General features: G+C 43.5%; 1 pseudogene; it reads right to left on the bottom strand.

The window, feature by feature from the left end:
- Positions 1 to 14110: 14110 nt before the first annotated feature.
- On the bottom strand, positions 14111 to 19548 carry LOC106592085 (extracellular calcium-sensing receptor-like; annotated as a pseudogene).

Raw genomic sequence — 19548 nt, 5'->3', positions numbered from 1 at the left:
AGCTTCTCCTTCACCCAAATCCAGATAGCAGATGTTCTGAAAGAGCTGCAAAACCTCGACCTGTACAAATCAGCTGGGCTAGACAATCTGGACCCTCTCTTTCTAAAACTATCCACTGCCATTGTTGCAACCCCTATTACCAGTCTGTTCAACCTCTCTTTTGTATCGTCCGAGATCTCTAAAGATTGGAAAGCTGCCGTGGTCATCACCCTCTTCAAAGGGGGTGACACCCTAGACCCAAACTGTTACAGACCTATATCCATCCTGCCTTGCCTATCTAAAGTCTTCGAAAACCAAGTTAATAAACAGATCACTAAACATTTCGAATCCCACCGTACCTTCTCCGCTGTGCAATCCGGTTCCCAAGCCGGTCACGGGTGCACCTCAGCCATGCTCAAGGTACTAAATGATATCATAACCGCCATCGATAAAAGACAGTACTGTGCAGCCGTCTTCATCGACCTGGCCAAGGCTTTCGACTCTGTCAATCACCGTATTCATATCGGCAGACTCAATAGCCTTGCTTTTTCTAACGGCTGCCTCGCCTGGTTCACCAACTACTTTGCAGACAGAGTTCAGTGTGTCAAATCGGAGGGCATGTTGTCCGGACCTCTGGCAGTCTCTATGGGGGTACCACAGGGTTCAATTCTCGGGCCGACACTTTTGTCTGAATATATCAATGATGTCGCTCTTGCTGCGGGCGTATCCCTGATCCACCTCTACGCAGACAACACCAATCTGTATACTTCTGGCCTTTCCTTGGACAGTGTGCTAACTAACCTCCAAATGAGCTTCAATGCCATACAACACTCCTTCCATGGCCTCCAACTGCTCTTAAACGCTAGTTAAACCAAATGCATGCTTTTCAACCATTCGCTGCCTGCACCCGCCCGCCCGACTAGCATCACCACCCTGGACGGTTCCAACCTAGAATATGTGGACAACTACAAATACCTAGGTGTCTGGTTAGACTGTAAACTCTCCTTCCAGACTCATATTAAACATCTCCAATCCAAAATCAAATCTAGAATCTGCTTTCTTTTTTGCAACAAAGCCTCCTTCACTCACACCGCCAAACTTACCCTAGTAAAACTGACTATCCTACCTATCCTCGACATCTTCAAAATAGCTTCCAATACTCCACTCAGCAAACTGGATGCAGTCTATCACATTACATTTTAGTAATTTAGCAGACACTCTTATCCAGAGCGACTTACAGTAGTGCATGCACACATTTCATACAATTTTTTCCGTACTGGTCCCCCGTGGGAATCAAACCCACAACCCTGGCGTTGCAAATGCCATGCTCTACCAACTGAGCCACACTGAGCCACACACAGTGTCATCCGTTTTGTTACCAAATCACCTTATACCACCCACCACTGCGACCTGTATGCTTTAGTCGGCTGGCCCTCGCTACATATTCATCGCCATACCCACTGGCTCCAGGTCATCTATAAGTCTATGCTTGGTAAAGCTCCACCTTATCTCAGTTCACTGGTCACAATAACAACACTCACCCGTAGCACACGTTCCAGCAGGTATATCTCACTGATCATCCCTAAAGCCAACACCTCATTTGGCCACCTTTCCTTCCAGTTCTCTGCTGCCAGTGACTGGAACGAATTGCAAAAATCACTGAAGTTGGAGACTTTTATTTCTCTCACCAACTTTAAACATCAGATATCCAAGCAGCTAACCGATCGCTGCAGCTGTACATAGTACACCTGTAAATTGCCCACCCAATCTACCTACCTCATCCCCATACAGTTTTTATTTATTTACTTTTTTGCTCTTTTGCACACCACTCTACATGCACATCATCATATGCTCATTCATCACACCAGTGTTAATCTGCTAAATTGTAATTATTCGCTCCTGTGGCATATTTATTGCCTACCTCCTCATTCCTTTAGCACACACTGTATATAGACTTTATTTTTTTCTCCTGTATCATTGACTTGTTTATTGTGTTATTGGCTTGTTTATTGTTTACTCCATGAGTAACTCTGTGCTGTTGTCTGTGTCACACTGCTTTGTTTTATTTTGGCCAGGTCACAGTTGTAAATGAGAACTTGTTCTCAACTAGCCTACCTGGTTAAATAAAGGTGAAATCATTAAAAAAATTCAATAGAATAGGGCTTCCCATAGAAAACCATTGGGAAATACTATGACCTAAAAAAAAACAATCCCTGGATGGTTTGTCCTCGGGGTTTCAACTGGCAAATCAGTTCTGTTATACTCACAGACATTATTTTAACAGTTTTAGAAACTTTAGAGTGTTTTCTATCAAAATCTACCAATTATATGCATATCCTAGCTTCTGGGATAACAGGCAGTTTACTTTGGGCGCACTTTTCATCTGGACGTGAAAATCCTGCCCCCTATCCCTAAGAAGTTTTAAGTGGTACTTTAAAATATTTACACCATTGTCTGCAACCTGGTTCAGGTTATCAATCAACCTACCAGGGTAGTTACAAACAGAACAGGACTGAAATCATCAGCATGTATTAATCACAAATGTACTAATGCTGCATACATTTTCTTGAAAGCAGTATCCAAATTCATCGGATGTAGTGATCACATTATAGTAGCCATATCTAGGAAAACCAAAGTTCCAAAGGCTGGATCTAATATAGTGTATAAGAGGTCATACAACATGTTTTGTAGAGATTCCTACAGTATGTTGTTGATGAAAATCATATTTGTTGGTCTGTGGTGTGTAATGACAAGCAACCAGATGCTGCACTTGACACATTTATGAAATTGCTTATCCCAGTTACTAATAAGCATGCATTCATTATGAAAATAACTGTAAAAACTGTTAAATCCCTGTGGATTGTTGAGGAATGGAAATAGTGTATGGTTGAGATGGATGAGGCAAAAGAAATGTCTAATAAGTCTGGCTGAAAAACTGATTTGGCAAACATACTGCAATTTGAGAAATCATGTGACTAAACTGAATAAAAAGAAGACGGAACTACACTATGAAACAAAGAAACATGACTTAAAGAATGATAGTAAAAAGCTTTGGAGCACTTTAAATGACATTTTGGGCAAAAAGGCAGCTCCATCATTTATTGAATCAAATGGCTCGTTCGTCACAAAACCCACTGATATTGTGAAATACTTTAATGATTTTTCCATTGGCAAGATTAGCAAACTTAAGCAAGACATGCCAGCCATAACGGTAAAGTGAGTGCTGGAAGAGGTGAAAAAATGATTGTTGTCTATCAACAATGACAAGCTACCAGGGTCTGACGACAGATGGAAAATTACTGAGGATAATAGCGGATGATATTGCCACTCCTATTTGCCATATATTCAATTTAAGCCTACTAGAAAGTGTGTGTTCCCTCGGGGTTAGGGAAACAAAAGTCATTCTCCTAACTAAAAATAGTAAAGCCCCCTTAACTGGCTCAAATATCAACCAACCCTAAGTAAACATTTGGGAAAAATGTTGTTTGACCAGATACAATGCTATTTTACAGTTAACAAATTGACAACAGACTTTCAGCACGCTTATCAGGAAGGACGTTCAACAAGCACAGTACTTTTACAAAGGACTGAAGATTGGCTGAGAAAAATTGAAAATAAAAAGTTTGTGGGGACTGTTTTGTTAAACTTCAGTGAGGCTTTTGACATTATTGATCATAGTCTGCTGCTGGAAAAATGTATCTGTTATGGCTTTACACCCCCTGCTATATTGTTGATAAAGAGTTACCTGTCTAACAGAACACATAGGGTGTTCTTAATGGAAGCCAATCCAACATTTTTATTTCATTTATTTATTTAACCTTTATTTAACTAGTCAAGTCAGTTAAGAACAAATTCTTATTAACCTCTAGGGGCTAGGGGGCAGTATTTTCACGGCCGGATGAAAAACGTACCCAATTTAAACAGGTTACTACTCTGGCCCAGAAAATAGAATATGCATATTATTAGTAGATTTGGATAGAAAACACTCTAAAGTTTCTAAAACTGTTTGAATGGTGTCTCTAAGTATAACAGAACTCATATGGCAGGAAATGAAAATCTTGTGGCTGTACTATTTTCAAGTCATTGCCAATAAAACACACAGTGACAAAGGATTTATTTTGCACTTCCTATGGCTTCCACTAGATGTCAACAGTCTTTATAAAGTTGTTTGAATCGTCTATGATGAACAGAGATCGGATGAGAAGGAAGGGAAGTTGATGTCCCTGGGATGTCGTCACTTCAATTATTGCGCATTCATGCGCGTTCATGTGAGATGAGACCTTTTTCAAAACGTTTTTCAAGACACAGGAAAGGTCCGGTTGAAATATTACTGATGTTTCATGTTAAAAATGGCCCTAAAGATTGATGCTAAACAACGTTCATGTTTGAACGAACGTCAATAGATTTTTTTTTTTACTTCTCGTTGTGACTGAGTAGCCTACTGAACGCGCTAACAACACGGAACAACATGCAGGTATTTGGACATAAATTATGAACTTCATCGAAAAAAACAACATTTGTGTAGACCTGGAGTTCCTGGAAGTGCCTTCTGATGAAGATTATTAAAGGTAAGGGAATATTTCTAATGTTATTTATGATTTTAGATGATTCCAACATGGCGCTATCTGTATTGCATGGTGTATTTATCTGAGCAGAGTAGTCAGATTATTGCAAAGTGTCCTTTCCCAGTAAAGTTATTTTGAAATCTGTCAATGCGGTTGCATTCAGGAGATGTTAATCTATAATTCTTTGAATAACAGTTTAATACTTTAACCACGTTTTATAATGAGGATTTTTTGTAAATTCACTGGCAGTTTTGGGGGAGACACATTTTCTCAACGACACGCGCCGATGTAAAATGCTGTTTGTGGATATAAATATGAACTTGATAGAACAAAAAATGCATGTATTGTCTAACATAATGTCCTAGGAGTGTCATCTGATGAAGATTGTCAAAGGTTAGTGCATAATTTTAGCTGGTTTTGTGCTTTTGGAGACGCCTGTCCTTGAATTGAAAATGGATGTGTGTACTTTTTTGGCTATGTACTCTCCTAACATAATTTAACTGTCACAGTATCCACAGAAAATGGTGCCCCTCCTCGGCCGCGCGGCGCTCGGCGGTCGTCGTCGCCGGTCTACTAGCTGCCACCGATCTATGTTTCTGTGTTCGTTGTGTTTTGTCTGTCTAGGTCCGCACCTGTTTCCGTTTCTGTCATTAGTGGGGGGGGGGTATTTAGTTTGTTCCTTTGGGGTTGTGTGTTGTGCGGGATTATTTGTTTGTCAGCGGGCAGTGGGGTTGTACGTTGTGTTTTTCTCCAGCGTTTTCATATTGGAGTATTGATTCTAGCCGGGCTGCGTATTTTTTCCTCTTCATTTGATTACCTGTTTCCCTTTTGGGGTTTTGTGTGATCCCTGTGCTTTTGATACACCTAGTGTGTTGGGTGTCAATAAACTTCGGCCTACCGGACAATCGTATCCTGCATTTGACTCTGCTCCTTCCTCCTGCCCTACATATCCGTGACACTAACTTTATGCTTTCGCCGTAAAGACTCTTTGAAATCGGACAATGTGGTTCGATTAAGGAGATTTTTTATCTTTCAAATGGTGTAAAATAGTTGATTGTTTGAGAAATTGAAATTATTCGATTTTTGCTGTTTTGAATTTCCTGCCATGCTAGCAATCCCGTCAGTGGGATTCTATCCCCAAGAGGTCCCTAACAGGTTTTAACAATGACGGCTTAGGAACAGTGGGTTAACTGCCTTGTTCAGGGGCAGAACGACAGCGTTATACCTTGTCAGCTCGGGGATTCAATCTAGCAGTCTAACAGTCTAGTCCTATTGGCATGCTGACTCTACACAGTATTTCCCCTACAGTCTAGTCCTCTTGGCACGTTGCCTCTCTTATTTTTTCTCTACAGTCTGGTCCTCTTGCCATGCTGGCTCTACAACAGTTTTACACTACATTGTAGTCTTCTTGGCATGCTGCCTCTCTTATATTTCCACTATGGTCTAGTCCTCTTGGCACGCTGCCTATGCAAATTATTTTGCCTACAGTAAAGTCCTCTTGGCGTACTGGCTCTACACAGTATACAAGTATATATAAGTATGAGTTTATAAGTTTTAGCACAGAGACAAGGCAAGAATGTCCTTCTATGGCATCAAATGGAACATACAATTTGACATACCAATTAGGACCTTTCTAAAAATACTTGAAGAAGTTATAGAACCTATTGCACTTTCTGGTTGTGAGGTCTGGGGTCCGCTCACCAATCAAGAATTCACAAAATAGGACAAAGACCAAATTGAGACTCTGCATGCAAAATTCTGCAAAATATCTTCAGTGTACAACATAAAACACCAAATAATGCATGAAGACAGAATTAGGCCGATACCCGCTAATTATCAAAGTCCAGAAAAGAGTTGTTAAATTCTACAACCACCTAAAAGGAAGCGATTCCCAAACCTTCCATAACAAAGCCATCACCTACAGGGAGTAGAACCTGGAGAAGAGTCCCCTAAGCAATCTGATCCTGGGGTTCTGTTCACAAACACAAACAGACCCCAGAGAGTCCCAGGAGAGCAACACAATTAGACCCAACTAAATCATGAGAAAAAAAATATTACTTGACACATTAGAAAGAATTAACAAAAAAAACTAAGCAAACTAGATTGCTATTTGGCACTAAACAGAGAGAACACAATGGCTGTCACGTCCTGGCCAGTATAAGGGTTAATTGGTATTGTAGTTTGGTCAGGACCTGGCAGAGGGTATTCGTTTTATGGTATTCGGGGTGGTGTGTTTGTTGTAGGGGATTTGATTTGTGTATTCCGGGGTTTTTGGGCAATGTTCCTTGTTATGTATGTCTATGATTGATCTAGCTGTTGTATATCTATGTGTGGTCAATTGGGGTTGGGACTCTCAATTGAAGGCAGGTGTTGTCCATTTGCCTTTGATTGAGAGTCCCATATATTAGGGTGTGTTTGTACGTGTCTTTTGTGGGAGATTGTTTTTTGCACTGCGTTTTTGGATAGCCTGCAAAACTGTTGCACTGTCGTTGTTTATCTTTTTTTTGTATAGTGTTCACGTTAGCGATTAATTAAATTCAAAGATGAACACGACATCCGCTGCATATTGGTCTACTTTGTCAGATGAGGACTTTTCTATTTCTTCTGAAGACGAAGACAACTGTGACAGAATCTTCCACCAAACCAAGACCAAGCAGCGGAGAGAGGAGCAGCACGCTCAGGATATGGACTATGGGGAAAGATGGACTTGGGAGGAGATTTTGGATGGGGCTGGACCTTGGCATCAGGCTGGGGAATACCGTCGCCCACGGGAAGAGATCGAGGAGGCGAAGGCTGAGAGGCGGCGGTTTGAAGCCATGGCGAGGAAGCCGGAGAGGCACCCCCAAGATTATTTTTTTGGGGGGGGCACACGGGCAGTTTGGCTAGGTCTAGCAGGAACCATAAGCCAGCTACCCGTGAGTACATGGTGGAGCGTAGGAGGTGGAGAACGCCGTGTTTCGCGGAGGTGCGCAATATCTCGCCTATACGCACGCACAGCCCAGTCCGCCCTGCACCAGCACCCCACTTGTGCAGGGCTACTAGTCTCATCCAGCCAGGACGGGCTGTGCAGGCGGTGCGATCACGGCCATCTGCGCGACTCCATGGCCCAGTCTTTCCGGTTCCTGCCTCTCGTGCGGACCCAGAGGTGCGTCAGCCCAGTAAGACTCGTCCTGTTCCCGCTCCCCGCACTAGCCTGGAGGTGCGTGTTCTCAGGCTGATAACCCCAGTACCAGCACCACGCACCAGGCTGACAGTGCGTTGGCCCGCCAATCAACAGTCACCAAAGCTGCCCGCCAGTCAACAGTCACCAGAGCTGCCCGCCAGTCAACAGTCACCAGAGCTGCCCGCCAGTCAACAGTCACCAGAGCTGCCCGCCAGTCAACAGTCACCAGAGCTGCCCGACTGCCTGGAACTGCCAGAGTGGCCCGACTGCCCGGAACTGCCAGAGTGGCCCGACTGCCCAGAACTGCCAGAGTGGCCCGACTGCCCGGAACTGCCAGAGTGGCCCGACTGCCCTCCGGGTCAGCCAGAGTGACCCGACTGCCCTCCGGGTCTGCCAGAGTGGCCCGACTGCCCTCCGGGTCTGCCAGAGTGGCCCGACTGCCCTCCGGGTCTGCCAGAGTGGCCCGACTGCCCTCCGGACCTGCCAGAGTGGCCCGACTGCCCTCCGGGTCTGCCAGAGTGGCCCGACTGCCCTCCGGGTCTGCCAGAGTGGCCCGACTGCCCTCCGGGTCTGCCAGAGTGGCCCGACTGTCCTCCGGGTCTGCCAGAGTGGCCCGACGGCCTGGAACGGCCAGAACTGGAGCCACCTCCAGATATAGGTGGGTTGGGGAGGGGGGGTGTAGCACAGTGCCGTCGTTGACGGCAGCCACCCTCCCTTCCCTCCCTTTAGTAGGGGGATTTTTTGTTGTTGTTGGGGTTGTTGTTTTTCTTAAGGTGCTTTCGGGGTTAGCACCTTTAGGGGGGGTACTGTCACGTCGTGGCCAGTATAAGGGTTAATTGGTATTGTAGTTTGGTCAGGACATGGCAGAGGGTATTTGTTTTATGTGGTTAGGGGTGGTGTGTTTGTTGTAGGGGATTTGATTTGTGTATTCCGGGGTTTTTGAGCACTGTTCCTTGTTATGTATGTCTATGATTGATCTAGCTGTTGTATATCTATGTGTGGTCAATTGGGGTTGGGACTCTCAATTGAAGGCAGGTGTTGTCCATTTGCCTTTGATTGAGAGTCCCATATATTAGGGTGTGTTTGTACGTGTCTTTTGTGGGAGATTGTTGTGTGCACTGCGTTTGTTTGAGCCTGCCACACTGTTGCTGTTGTGAGTATTGTTTATTGTTTTGTTTTTCTTCATGTGGATACCTTACCTGTTTTTATCAGGAATAAACATGAGTGTCCACAATCCCGCTGCATTTTGGTCCTCCTTTCCTCAACACAACGAAATACGTGACAATGGCAGAATGCCTGACCCCTGTGACTGACCCAAAATTAAGGAAAGCTTTGACTATCTACAGACTCAGTGAGCATAGCCTTGCTATTGAGAAAAGCCAGCAAAGGCAGACCTGGCACTCAAGAGAAGACAGGCTATGTGCACACTGTCCACAAAATGAGGTGGAAACTGAGCTGCACTTCCTAACCTCCTGCCAAATGTACGACCATATTAGAGACACATATTTCCCTCAGATTCCACAGACCCACAAAGAATACAAAAACAAGTCACATTTTGATATACAACAGTGTGCAATCATAGCAGCAATATTTGTGACCTGTGTACACAAGAAACGGGCAAGCAGTGAAGAACAAATACAATTGTAAATACAACCCATATTTATGTTAAGACATAATTTGACATTTGAAATGCCTCTACTATTTTGAAATTGTGAGTCTTATATTTACTGTTATTGTTTATTTCACTTTTGTTCATCCCTTTCACTTGCTTTGGCAAGTTTACATAATTTACATACACTTAGGTTGGAGTCATTAAAACTTGTTTTTCAACCACTCTACAAATGTCTTGTTAACAAACTATAGTTTTGGCAAGTCTGTTAGGACATCTACTTTGGGCATGACGCAAGTCATTTTTCCAACAATTGTTTACAGACAGACTATTTCACTGTATCACAATTCCAGTGGGTCAAAAGTGTACATACACTAAGTTGATGTAACGATCGTCTGAATGAACGCCAACAGTTCTGTTAGGTGCAAACCACACAACAGAAACAACTACCCATAAAAACCCAAAGGCAAACAGGCTGCCTAAGTATGGCTCCCAATCAGCGACAATGATGTACAGCTGTCCCTGATTGAGATCCACAACAGGCCAAAACAAAGAAATACAAAAACATAGAAAAAAGGACAAAGAAGGCCCACCCTAGTCACACCCTGGCCTAACCAAAATAGAGAATACAACCCTTTCTATGGCCAGGACGTGACAGTTGACTGTTCCTTCAATCAGCTTGGAAAATTCCAGGAAAATATGTTGTGGCTTTAGAAGCTTCTGATAGGCTAATTGACATCATTTGAGTCAATTGGAGGTGTACCTGTGGATGTATTTCAAGGCCTACCTAAGACCTCCACAAGTCTGGTTCATCCTTGGGAGCAATTTCCAAATGCCTGAAGGTACCACGTTCATCTGTACAAACAATAGTACGCAAGTATAAACACCATGGGACCACGCAGCCATCATACCGCTCAGGAAGGAGATGCGTTCTGTCTCCTAGAGATTAACGTACTTTGTTGCAAAAAGTGCAAATCAATCCCAGAACAACAGAAAAGGACCTTGTGAAGATGCTGGAGGAAACAGATATGAAAGTATCTATATCCACAGTAAAACGAGTCCTATATCGACATAACCTGAAAGGCCGCTCAGCAAGGAAGTAGCCACTGCTCCAAAACCACCATAAAAAAGCCAGACTACAGTTTGCAACTGCACATGGGGACAAAGATCGTTACCATCGTTATGTTTGAGGACAAAGGAGGAAGCTTGCAAGCCGAAGAACACCATCCCAACCATGAAGCATGGGGGTGGCAGCATCCTATTGTGGATCAACAGCAATGGACGTTGTGCAGATGCTGGAGAAAACTGGTACAAAAGTATCTATTCCGAAATAACCTGAAAGGCCGCTCAGCAAGGAAGAAGCCACTGCCCCAAAACCGCCATAAAAAAGCCAGACTACGATTTGCAACTGCACATGGGGACAAAGATCGTACTTTTTGGAGAAATGTCCTCTGGTCTGATGAAACAAAATAGAACAGTTTGGCCATAATGACCATCGTTATGTTTGGAGGAAAAAGGGGAACGCTTGCAAGCCGAAGAACACTATCCCAAATGTGAAGCACGGGGGTGGCAGCATCATGTTGTGGGGGTGCTTTGCTGTAGGAGGGATTGGTGCACTTCACAAAATAGATGGCATCATGAGGATGGAAAATTATGTGGATATATTGAAGCAACATCTCAAGACATCAGTCAGAAGTTAAAGCTTGGTCGTAAATGGGTCTTCCAAATGGACAATGACCCCAAGCATACTTCCAAAGTTGTGGCAAAATGGCCTAAGGACAACGAAGTCAAGGGATTGGAGTGGCCAACACAAAGCCCTGACCTCAATCTTATAGAATATTTGTGGGCAGAACTGAAAAAGTGTGTGCGAGCTAGGAGGCCTACAAATCTGACTCAGTTACACCAGCTCTGTCAGGAAGAATGGGCCAAAATTCACCCAACTTATTGTGGGAAGCTTGTGGAAGGTTACCCAAAACGTTTGACCCAAGTTAAACAATTTAAAGGCAATGCTACCAAATACTAATTGAGTGTATGTAAACTTCTGAACCACTGAGAATGTGATGAAAGAAATAAAAGCTGAAATAAATAATTCTCTCTACTATTATTCTGACATTTCACATTCTTAAAATGAAATGGTGATCCTAACTGACCAAAGGCAGGGAATTTTTACTAGGGTTAAATGTTATGAATTGTGAAAACCGAGTTTAAATGTAGTTGGCTAAGGTGTATGTAAACTTCCAACTTCAACTGTATGTTTCCCATGTTAATAAAGCCCCTTGAATTGAATTGAGAGAGAGACAGAGATAGAGATAGATAGTTTAACATGTATAATATATTGTTCTCTCCACAGGTAAGTTACTTTGCGACCTGTACCTGTCTGACAGATAAACTCTGATACCCCTCGTTCCAGCAGACTGTGCCCAATGACCTGTTCCAGGTGTGAAGAAATATGAGAAAGTTTTAGATATAAGTAGTGCAAAAGTAATGTGTTAAGTACACTTTAAGTATTCATGTATTGCTCAGTTGAATAAACTCTAGTTAAACAATCACCTCTATACAACGCAAATTGTTGAAAAAAATTATTCAAATTGAATTACAGTGCCAGATTACAATGATGTTAATAGTAAATGTCTCTCTGAACAAGTTGCTTTTGCTTCTATGAAAATGTGCACCATAATTTTTCTTATGCCATGCTCTCAGTCTAATCCTTCACTTTTTTTTATCTCATCCTAGATTTGGGGTTTAGTCCAGTTGGTGAGCCACTTCGGCTGGCGCTGGGTTGGCATCCTGGGCACCTCGGACGACTACAGTCGCTATGGCATCCAGGCCTTTACCAAGCAGCTGAAGGACCAGGGAGGCTGCCTGGCGTTCCACCTCACCATCCCCAATTCGCCCTCCCCAGCTGGGCTACGTGCCATGGCGGACACCCTGCAGAGCTCCAAGGCTCGCGTGGTGGTAGCCTTCGCTACAGAGGGCCAGCTGCTGGAGTTTCTCTCTGAGGTGAGTTCTCCTCTATAAAATATTCTGTCAAGTATTTACTTCATTTTGATTTATTTATCTTCCTTTCTTCAGGTTTTATTGTGCTAAATAAAACTATGTAGAAACTCTCTGAGAACGTGGATAAGCAACATACAATACCAACTGTTTAATTCCTCATCCTCAGCTGGCAGTGAGGAACGTTACAGGGTTCCAGTGGGTGGCCAGTGAGGCCTGGGTTACGGCCAGCCTGCTCACCTCCCCTCAGTTCCACCCACTGCTACAGGGCACCCTGGGCTTCTCCTTCCCAGGAGTCAGTATCCCTGGCCTGGGGGACTTCCTGCTGAAGGTCAGGCCCTCGCCCACACCGGGGTCTGAGTTCATCAATATGTTCTGGGAGGAACTGTTTGGCTGCAAGTTGGATTTTGGGGCGGACAGCGGCTCAAAGTGTCCTAGACTGACTGCTATGTGTACCGGTTCAGAAGATCTGAGTGTGACATTGAGTCAGGATCTCCTATGATGTGTGAGTGTGTGTGTGTGTGTGTGTGTGTGTGTGTGTGTGTGTGTGTGTGTGTGTGTGTGTGTGTGTGTGTGTGTGTGTGTGTGTGTGTGTGTGTGTGTGTGTGTGTGTGTGTGTGTGTGTGTGTACGGGTGTGTAAGTTAGTGTGATTATTTATGAATGTATTTCCAGTAATATTTAACAATCCTTATATGTTACTTGTTTTTACAACATGATCTCCTCCCCTTTCTCTTTGCTTATTTGAGCTCTTCTTGCCATAATATGTACTTGGTCTCTTACCAAACAGGCTATCTTCTGTATACCACCACTACCTTGTCACAACACAAACTATTGGCTCAAACACATTAAGAAGGAAAGAAATTCCACAAATTATATTTTAACAAGCCACACCTGTTAATTGAAATGCATTCCAGGTGACTACCTCATGAAGCTGGTTGAAAGAATACCAAGTGTGCAAAGCTGTCATCAAGGCAGAATAATCTAAAACCCAAAATATGATTTATTTAACACTTTTTTGGTTACAACATGAATCCAAATGTTATTTAATAGATTTGATGTGTTCACTATTATTATACAATGTAGTAAATAATAGAAATAAAGAAAACCCCTTGAATGAGTAGCTGTGTTCTAACGTTTGACAGGTGCTACAAGTAAAGACAACTTAGTGTTAAGTGTTACTCATAACCACAGCTCATAATGGTTGCTGCCCACTACAGTACCTGTTCTCCAGAGTGGTGCAGCGGTCTAAGGCCCTGCATATCAGTGCTAGAGGTGTCACTACAGACCCTGGCTCGATTCCGGGCTGCATCACAACCGGCCGTGATTGGGAGGCCTGTAGGGCGACGCACAATTTGCCCAGCGTCGTCCGTGTTAGGGTTCTGCTGGGGTGGTCTGTGATTGTAAATAAGAAATTGGTCTTAAATGACTTGTTAAATAAATAGAAATTGAAGTACTCTACATGGCACTAGAAACTATTTGGCTTCTTGAACAGTGTGTGTCTTAATTAACTGCTCTAGTAGGTGATGTAAGCATAAGAAGACTGACCATCACTGGTGAAGTGTTTGCAAAAATGTGGTTGGTTTATTTGTGATCTGTAATTAATAAAATGCAATGAATATAAAAAACAAGGTATCTAACAAATGTGGATTGACAGGCCAAGCAATCATTGACAAGACACCAATATATCTGAAAATGTTTATTATATTATACTATTATAATACATACTATGATGAATTACAATAGCAATTGAACACATGCACTTCAATGTTATATAAATTCATAAAGGAATAAAGCTTTTCTCCAACAACATGGAAGTGGTTCCACTCTGTAGGCTACTGCTAATCACATCATTTAGCAGGTCATATTAGATTTTAACACTCTAGATTTGAAAACCTCTCAAAACATTGGAATATCTAAAGTGACCCTGTTACATGTTACTAGTTACAATGTTACCAATGATTACCTGCTAAATTGTTGGTCATCTCTGTCAGAGTAGTCCTACTGAACTGTATAATAAACCTTATAACTGAACGTGACAATGTTTTCCCCCTCAATCATTTCTTAATAACGTATATCATTGGATGTCTTCTCCATAAGGTGTTTCTTGGTGTTCTTCTCCGGCCTGAACAGAATAATAAAGCATTTAGGAACAAATAATAGAAAGAACAACCCAAAGCTAGAGGTGATGATGGCAAAGATCTCCACAGCTACTGTGAACTTCCCAGGAGAGCTGACATAAGCTGGGATAAAGGTGATCCAGACAGCACAGAATATGAGCATGCTGAAGGTGATGAATTTGGCCTCATTGAAGTTATCAGGCAGCTTCCGAGCCAGAAAAGCCAGCACAAAGCACAAGAGAGACAGGAGTCCTATATAGCCCAACACAGCCCAGAATGCCCCTACAGAGCCTAAGTCACACTCGAGAAGGACCTTTTCCTTGTAGGTAGTGAGGTTTTTAATGGGGAAGGGAGGAGACAGGACCAACCACAGAGTGCATATCAAAGCCTGGACAAATGTGAAGGACACTACAGTCAATCTCTGCTGTGGAGGACCAAACCATTTCATGACATTACTGGCTGGAATCGTAGCCTTGAAGGCCATCAACACCACTAGTGTTTTCCCCAGAACACAAGAGATGCAGAGGACGAAGGTGATCCCAAACGCTGTGTGGCGCAGCATACAGGACCACTCAGAGGGCCGGCCAATGAAAGTAAGAGAACACAGAAAACACAGAGTCAAGGAGAAGAGCAGCAGGAAGCTCAGCTCAGAGTTGTTTGCCCTGACGATGGGCGAAGTTCGGTGGCGGTAGAAGACGGTTGCCGTGGCGATGGCCAGACAAGCCCCGCCCACAGAGCAGGCGGTCAGGATGATTCCGAGGACCTCGTGGAAGGACAGGAACTCCACAGGCTTAAGGATACAGCGGTCTCTCTCAGCGTTGGGCCAGTACTCCTCGGGACAGATCAGACAGTCTGAAGAATCTGACCAGGACAAAACAACAGACATCAAATGTTAATAATAATAGATTCAGGTTTTATTTATTTACAAATACATGTCCCACAATGCTGCACTTCGTCAGTTTACAATAAAGAATGTTGAATTAATGTGCAGCTTACATGAGATAATAAGAATAGGAACATGATTGACAGACACTACCTTTGTAGTGCTGGTAATATGAATATACCACTACTTAGTTAACCGTGATAGAAATTACTACATATTTTATGCCAACTATTCCTATTGTCCTACCTGTGTTATTACTGATCTCTCCCTCTGCACATTGGATACAGTCATAACAGCATACAGGCTTTCCTTTCTGTACAGCCTTACGAGTGCCTGGGGGACAGCTCTCACTGCACACTGACACAGGTACTTGTGTACTGTTCTTTACCCAGGTGATTTCCCTCTCCATGTCAAACCTCTGGTCAGGAGGCAGGGACGCATCATAGCGCCCCACTGTCACAAACTCCATCTTACCACTCTCCCCTATCTGCCAGTTGACCAGCTCATATGTGGGCACTGGGTCCCCGTTTGCATCGAAAGACACCTGGTACCCATTACGAGAGAAATTCACCCTCCTCAATCTCTCCAGGACCTGGGGTTTGGAAGGGCAAGGGAGCGAGAGAGGGGACGAGAGAGAAGGAGAGCGGGGAAGAGAGATGGAGATAAGGGAAGAGAGATGGAGAGATAGATGGAGAGAGGGGAAGAGAGACAGAGATCAGGGAAGAGAGAGATGGAGTGAGTAGAAGAGAGATGGAGAGAGAGAAACTGAACTTTCATTTACGTCGTATATTTCTCAAAGGTTTTGCTTCAAAACCAGCCGTAATATCCTTCATACATGTAGTCTAAATAAACATATCTATCAGGACATTATACTACAGACTTGTCATTCACCTGTGTTGGCTTCACATGGAGGTTTTTGTCACAGTTCACAGTGGAGTTTTCTCTCTCTTCACAAACAATGCTGTGGATGGCGTGTGCTATGGCGTAAACAGCTTTATACACCATGTTAGTGACACGCAGCTGAGATGTATCTGTGTAGGGGGTCTGTAGCTGCTGTATATCCTCACTGCCATCACACACCTTCTCCTCAACCCCAACACCTGTAGAGGTCCAGACAGACAGACAGACAGACAGACAGACAGACAGACAGACAGACAGACAGACAGACAGACAGACAGACAGACAGACAGACAGACAGACAGACAGACAGACAGACAGACAGACAGACAGACAGACAGACAGACAGACAGACAGACAGACAGACAGACAGACAGACAGACAGACAGACAGACAGACAGACAGACAGATAGATAGATAGATAGATAGATAGATAGATAGATAGATAGATAGATAGATAGATAGATAGATAGATAGATAGATAGATAGATAGATAGATAGATAGATAGATAGATAGATAGATAGATAGATAGATAGATAGATAGATAGATAGATAGATAGATAGATAGATAGATAGATAGATAGATAGATAGATAGATAGATAGATAGATAGATAGATAGATAGATAGATAGATAGATAGATAGATACCTTTCCCCAGCCTACAGCCAAAGGCTCCCTCCCAGAACTCAGTGAGCAGGGGAGAGTTGGACACCTTCTGTGGGGAGAGGTCCAGGAGGAAGTCCCTGAGGCCGGGGATGACAGAGCGTTGGATGCCAAATCCGATGGCCCCGGCACACAGGCCGAAGCGCAGCATATCTGGGTCAGTGACCCAGGTCTCGCTCCCGATCCACTGGCGGGGCGGAGAGGGCAGGCGGTCCAACTCCATCAGCAGGATCCTCATGTCCCCAGTGGCTGCAAATGCAACCACCACCCGGGCTGTGGAGCTGGGGAACATGATTATATCATATGCTTAATATGCTGGTCATGAATGTCTCAGTGAAGTGAACATAAACAATAGTATTAATAAACACTTTTGACATGCTTAATATATGCAAAACATGTTAGTCTCACAGATCAGCTTTGGGAAAAGAGAGAAATTAATAACAATAATATTTTTTATAAATATAGTCTTGCATTTGTATGAATGAAAAGTTCACAAGTAATCATGGATCACCTGCGGATCACGTCGGCCACCCGTTGCACTCTGCTGAGTGGGTTGGTACGGTAGAAGGCTTCAGAATACTCCACACAGATGCCTTCCTCTTGTGCTGCCTGTAGGAAAGCCGCCATCCCGTTATTACCGTAGTCAGAGTCAGAACGGACCGCCCCAATCCAGGTCCAGCCGAAGTGCCTGATGAGGCGGGCCAGAGCGGCAGCCTGGAACTTATCACTGGGGATGGTTCTGAAGAAGGTTGGATACTGTTTCTTATCACTCAGACAAGCACAGCTGGCATAGTGGCTCACCTGGGTAAAAACAGACAGTCGAACACATTAAAAAGAACATCATGTCGGCCTAACAACTCTAATGTATTGGCTACTTCCTATTCTGCTTTCTTTCTTCAGCTATGTATTATGATGTTAGGGAGACATTAATAATAAGCTGATTTATTGTTTTTCATTTTACAAGAATGAAAAGGATACATATTTCTACACAAGACATTGGTCATTCTATTAATATTTAAAATAGTTTTATAAGACATACTGGTGCTGTGAAATACATGAGTAAAAGGTGTGAAACTAATCCCTGGTCTCCCATAACAACCTAGCCGATGAAAGATAGTCCTCAGATCATGTTGAAATGCATCCAGACATTTTCCAGACTCATATTCCTCAGTCTATGTTAAAATGCCTATAGAAGTTCTCCAGACTTTCTCCACATAATTTCACACGTAAATATTTATTCCTAAAAGAGAGGAGAATGCAGTTGGAATACAGGAAGTTAAAAGAAAATGTATTTCCTGAAAGAGAGGAGAATATATGATTTATTTCTACAGGAGTTTACCTGAGGAATGCCGAAAGGGCCGATGATGCGCAACATGCTGATGGTAGGCGTGGAGCCAGACTCCCCCACGATTGCTGTCACTGTAGCCAACCCCGAGCACTGTTCTCCGGTATCAGACATGGGATCCAGGCCGTTAGCCAGTTGGAAGGCCAATTTCACAGCCATGGGGACCGAGGAGCAGGAGTCGTGCACTTGATAACCGAGTGTGACACCCGGTAGAAGGTCTGAACTGTTGTTTATCTCCTCAACTGCGAAGACCATGGCGCGTGAGAAGCGCAACTCACGGGAATCCAAACTGTAAATAGAAGATAGGTGAATGATCACCTCTTGACTAAATGGTAAACTAGCCTATAGAATATCTGGTTATACAAGGGCAAACATCTTAATATCTAGTCTTATTTTACACACTGTCTACATGCCTACACTTTTGTTATCGGTAATTGAGGACATTGTAGGATAGCCTGCATTTGAAAATGTGACCCTTTGTAACAGTAGGCTTTACCTACTCTCTCAGATACAAACACACTTTTTATCTGTCTTAAAAACACTGTTAATCTGTCTTTAAAACACTGGTTATCTGTCTTTAAAACATTGTTTACCTGTCTTTAAACACACTGTTTCGCTGTCTTTAAAACACTGTTTATCTGTCTTTAAACACACTTTTTATCTGTCTTTAAAACACTTAATATGTATTTAAAACATTGTATATCAGTCTGTAAACACACTGTTTATCTGTCTTTAAAACACTTTTTATTTGTCTTTAAAACACTGTTAATCTATCTTTAAAACATTATTTATCTGTTTGTAAACACACTGTTTATCTGTCTTTAAAACACTGTTCCTCTGTCTTTAAAACACAATTTATCTGCCTCCCCACACAGTCACAGTCCTGTCCCCTGTTCCCTCTTGAGCTCACTGACCTCCCTGTGCACTGCAGGGGCTCAGGCAGGCTGGTGTAGCTGTGATCCACAGTGTGCATGTAGTAGTGCATGGAGAAAACACCCCCGATGACAAAGTCCCCGTCCTGGGAGAACGCCGGAGGACGAGGGGTGCCTTGGAGCCTGCATCTGACAGACTCCAGCCCAGAGGCAGAGGCAGACGAGAGCAAGGCAAGCCCACCAGCCACCACAGCTAGATGTAGTAGAACCAGACTACCAGCCAGACTTGGATCCAGAGCAGGAGCCGGAGAGAGCCTCATTCCCCTGATGTGTAGAAGGTATGGGGTAATACAGCGCCACACAGACCCACATAGGTCAGGTTACCTCTCTACTCTGGTTTAAATACCCACCGTACCTCTGTGGGGATTCCTCTGGGGGCCACACTGTGGGTATGGCCAT

The sequence above is a fragment of the Salmo salar genome, chromosome ssa09, assembly GCF_905237065.1.
Source record: "Salmo salar chromosome ssa09, Ssal_v3.1, whole genome shotgun sequence".
Classification (NCBI taxonomy): domain Eukaryota; kingdom Metazoa; phylum Chordata; class Actinopteri; order Salmoniformes; family Salmonidae; genus Salmo; species Salmo salar.
Note: the sequence above shows the minus strand (reverse complement) of the source record. Positions and strands in the feature narration are given on the sequence as shown.